The sequence below is a fragment of the Orbicella franksi genome, chromosome 6 (genome assembly GCF_964199315.1).
Source record: "Orbicella franksi chromosome 6, jaOrbFran1.1, whole genome shotgun sequence".
Taxonomy (NCBI): domain Eukaryota; kingdom Metazoa; phylum Cnidaria; class Anthozoa; order Scleractinia; family Merulinidae; genus Orbicella; species Orbicella franksi.
The window spans coordinates 6,724,344-6,729,363 of record NC_138150.1 but is presented as its reverse complement, the minus strand read 5'-3'; the positions used below and the strand labels follow the sequence as shown (position 1 = coordinate 6,729,363).

Sequence of the window (5,020 nt, the reverse complement as noted above, 5' to 3'; positions counted from 1 at the left end):
GGTTCTCAAGAAAGAAACCCGCTCAAAGTGGAAACACGGACGACAGGACTCGTGGGATAAAGGAGTGGAGGGCAAAGAGGAAATTGGAGTTTCAAGGAATGGTCGAAGATTGGTCCCCACCGAAGAAAAGAGAAACCCGTTTAAGTCAGGTGTGGTTTAAATCTTGTTTTCGCTGTACGTGGCACCAAGCAATTCCCTAAAAGTTTTAAGACAAGTGCTTCATCAAGACTTTCTTTGCTCTGAAATAGTTCTCAATTTGAACTTTTGTATTATACCACAGGTAGCTCATAGCAAATTGTCAACATAATTATACCTGAACATTCTGACATTTCATTTTAAAATTCCAACATTTTTTGTTACAGTTACAACCTAATAATTACCATTAAAATGTATAAGTTTTAAATTTTCATCAGAAACAAACAAAGAAGGAAAATTGCATTCCACATGGAAGTAGAATTATGGACTTGGATGTTTTGAGAAGTTCATTGAAATGTTGTTAACACTGTACAGCAGGTGAGAAGAAACATTTTTCTGCCTAAAGAAAATCAACACTAAAGAAAAGTCAAAATGAATTCTCAGTTTTATCGCAAGCACACACAGCTTTAAGGCTATAAAATTAACAGGTTTCCAAAAAAGAATTATGAGGTTGATAATACATGTATATCTTCAATACATTACAAAACGTCTCATATGCAATCAGCCATAAAAAGCCTCGGGTTGGTCCTTAAATTTTTGGGCAAGTTCCCTATAACAAGCTTCACACAATTGTTTGTCTATTGCGAGCAACAAAAATGTTTTTGATAAATTTGGAACAAACAAGCAGTTGTAAATTTGCCACAGACCACAAATTGCATTCACTGCATTTTGAAATGGTGTTAGTTTTTGCAAAAATTTACTTGTGCTCGTTTATTCCAAATTAAAGGAGAAAACACACTGCCAGAATAAAGTATCAGATCTTCCTGAGTATCAATATATTCACTTTATTTTCAGCCAATTTGTCATTGTGGAACATAACAGCAGAAAAAAAATGTGGGTTAGCCTCAGTGTTCTCAGTTACCTGTGCAGTGTGTGGTACAGAGAATGTTGTCAAGACCTCCAATGAAAACAGGAGCGGTCAAAGAGGTCCACTCAGTCAGGATGTTCATTCAAGAGCTGTTCTTGGGTGTCTACATACAGGAATCGGTGAAACCCACCTAAATAATTTACTTTGTACATTAAATATTTCCTCTATGAATCCAGCAACTTTCAAGAGTAGAGAAAATGAGATTGGGCATGCAGTAGAGCAAGTAACAAAGAAAAGTTGCAAAACTGCAATGTCAGAAGAAAGAAATGCTGCCATCAAAAAGGGTGTAAAAGCAGATGACCAAGGCTGCATCAATATCCCCTGCTCATATGACATGGGTTGGAAAAAACGGGGAAAGGGGCATAACTCTTCAACCGGTCATGCTGCAGTCATGGGTTTAACTTATGGGAAGGTTATGGATTACACTACAAGAACAAAATCCTGCAGGGTTTGCACAAATGCTAAAAAAACTGGAAAACAAGCCAAGCAACACAATTGCCGACTCAATCATACAGCATCATCAAAAGCAATGGAGCCTATGGCAGCAGTCCATTTGTTCACTGAAAGCCTAAATTCTAATGTCAAACTATCTGTTTATGTCGGGGATGAAGACTCCACAACAGCTGCACATATAAAAGAGAAGATCCCTTATCCTGTAGAAAAGTGGACAGACATTGTGCATGCCAAAAGATCCCTTACTACAAGGCTGTATAACCTAAGCCAACGTGGGAAATTTGTAAATTCATCAACTCTCTCACAGAAAGTTATCAACTACTTGGTCAAATGTTTTACTTATAGCGTGCCTCAAAATAAGGGAAATCCATCAGCACTTCAAAAATCCTTAAAAAGCATTCTACCACATTCGTTTGGAGACCACAAAAATTGCAATGAATCATGGTGTGGTGCCAAGAAAGACCCTATTAACTATAAACACTCTGACTTACCCTATGGCAAAGATCTCTATGGCGATGACTTAAGGAAAGCTTTGGAGAGAATTTTTGATGAATATTGTACTGACATAGTAGTTGCAAAGTTATCACCTGGGTCAAATTCGCAGAGAAATGAGGCCCTAAACAGTGTTATAGGCTCAAAAAAATCCCAAAATCAGATACTATGGTGGAAGTGAAAGTAATGACTTCCGAGTGGCCTGTGGCATCTCGCAAGTAAACCTTCGATATCAGTACATTAGCCAAACACTTGAGAGCCTCAACATTGAACCTGGTATACACTGTATCAGCTACATTGAAAGGATGGATCACAAGGCTACCCTAGACAAACTAAGAAAAAACAGCATTAATTTCAAATGCCGAAGAGCTCAACTACATAAGCAGAAGTTAAATCTTGATGGTAAAAAACAAGCTAAGGAAGGAAACACATACCAAAGTGGAATAGGACTTAACCTGGATCCAAACAATTCTACCAAACTGATCCAAGAATTCGACATCATCAATTTGAAAATTTCAAGTGAGGAGCTGAAAAACTTTGAAACATGCATTCCTGAACTAACGATCAGACCAGTGGCGGAGAAATTTCCCTATGACAGAAACACTGTTTACAATTTCATCATTTACGATATTGAAACAAACACGTCTGGAAAAACCGCAGAAATATGCCAGCTTTCAGTAGTTGATCAATCAGGTTTGCACTGTTTCAACGACTATATATTACCTTTGAGGGATGTAGATATTCATGCTACAAGGGTAAATGGTTTAAGTGTCCGAACAGTCAGAGGCGTCAGGACCCTGTTCAAAAACAATCAACCAGTCGAAACTGTGTCACTTGGAAAGTCACTAGAAAATTTTCTAACCTACTTGGAGAAAACTGTCAGGCGTGTGAAAGGCGATAATAATATTTATACTGTTTTAATCGGGCACAACTCTCAGGTTTTCGATAATCCAACTCTTCTTCGTCAAGGTGGACATCAACTTTGTGAAAAGCTTTCCTGTCTTAACGTTTTCTTTTCTGACACTCTCCCTGTGATGAAGAACTTGGTCAAACGTAAACATCCCTCTCTGGTCTTACCGGATCGTTCCACAGTTAGATTAAAGCAACAATCCATTTATCAGGCACTTTTCCATGAGCCTTTCCCCGCACACGATGCAATGGAGGATGTTAGAGCTTTAAGAAGAATAGTCTTCGACTCCCGTTTGAACATTTCAGAGGACATGTTGACAGCGAACATGTCAACAACACAGTACGCAGAAAACGACATGAAATACCTTGATCGTCGCTACGAACTCCTGCAGACGTTCCGAGGAACGCTTTATCATCCAACAAACGCGGAATTCCCCATCAAGCAACAGATTGCTGAAAAAATAGCCGGAAGTGGCATTTCATATCGAGATCTTAAGAATGTTTTCGAGAAGTTCGGAGCAAAAGGGCTTGTTGGCGTATTGTCTCTGCCTCCATCTTCAGCAACTAGCAAGGCTCCACGAGTGACAAAAACAACCCGTATTCTAGCCAAGATCGTTGAGCACTTCAAAGCAGTGGAGGAAACCACAAGTTAAAACGCATTTCCATAAGTATTACAACACTTATTAGGTATACTTTTCGCCGTCGTGGGGAAAAATAAGCTTCTACATCTCGACTAATTTTCAACTAGCACGTGCGAAGGAAGCGAAACGAGAGCATGCGCAGTACCGTAACTTGAAGAATCTCTATTTTGATGACGTCACGAAAATACAGGGGTCTTTGGGTGATCTAAAACGCATATTAAGCGCGTTCCAGACGGTGAATTTTTTTGAAAATTGGCACATGGATAGCATTTTTCTTTTTCTCGCTGTTAAGCAAAAATCATCAAATTTTATACATACGTTAATGTAATATGCGTAAAAAACGAAAATTGCGAATTCCTCTGAAAATTATGTACAGATTTTCTTGTAGCTTTGTCAGTTGAAACGCCTTGTGTGTTAACTGTGTTTCCCCCCCAAAAAAGAAAATTCACCGTGTAGAAACCTAGAAACACCGTCTAGAAGTCAGGCAGGTTAAAAAAACAAGCCAAGCATTTCTATCAGTAGTTGCCATAGCAACAACATTTAGGTTCTGAAAGTGTCTTCCATACGTAGCCTAAGGCTGTAGGTTTTTTATTATTGACCTTCTACCGAGTGCTATGTTGTAAACATTTGCCAAGGGAGAAATTACTTATGCATATTTAATATCCAAAGCTTTGAGAAATACTATATAGAGCCACCTTAAACGCCTTTAGGTGCCTGGCATTAGTTTCCAGCAATCATTACTTTGACGGATCAATACTACCCCTCTTTGTCAAGCCATTTCAAATTTTCCAAAAATTTAAAATGACACTGAACGCTACTTACAGAATTTTTTAAGCCCAACTCCAACTAAAAGTTTCATCTTAAAATGCTTATTACAATTCGGCAATTAAAAAAGTGGGTCTCACTGAGCCGTTTTTCAATTATAAACTTAAAACTTAAATTAGGGGTGTTTTAAAAGGCCTCATCGCTGCCATGGTAACCTATCATGCCAGGAAGATGAACACAGTTTGTTTAACAATGATAGGGTATTTGTGCGATACCAGTATTTTAACATCCGCGCTTGATAAATTGTAGTAGGATTGATCAGTTAAAGTATAACTGCTGCAAAGTGTTGAAACTGTTAGCAGCCACCTTAAGCCAGAAGCCATTTTCCAGTGAATTAGGAAGTCTTTCCATTGGTAAGTTGGCTATTAATGTCCATTTCGGGATGTAGTTTTATGAGAGTGTTGTGGTTCATTTTTCCTGCACCAATTAAAAAAACAAAATGGCGTGCTTTTATTGTTTTAAGACTTTCCTTATCGGTTACTTTAAATATTTTCCCTATTAATAAAAAAAATTGCTACTACCTCAAGCTGGGCATAAAAGTCATTTTCAGTATTTACTTGAGGGTGTTACATGCAATGAACTAAACGATGCGGAAAATTCATAATTTTTTCCTGCCATTTTGGGACTTAAGAATTCT

General features: G+C 38.1%; 1 pseudogene; it reads left to right on the top strand.

Moving 5' to 3' along the window:
* Positions 1 to 541: 541 nt before the first annotated feature.
* Positions 542 to 3,946, top strand: LOC145490080 (uncharacterized; annotated as a pseudogene).
* The last annotated feature ends 1,074 nt before the right edge of the window (positions 3,947 to 5,020 follow it).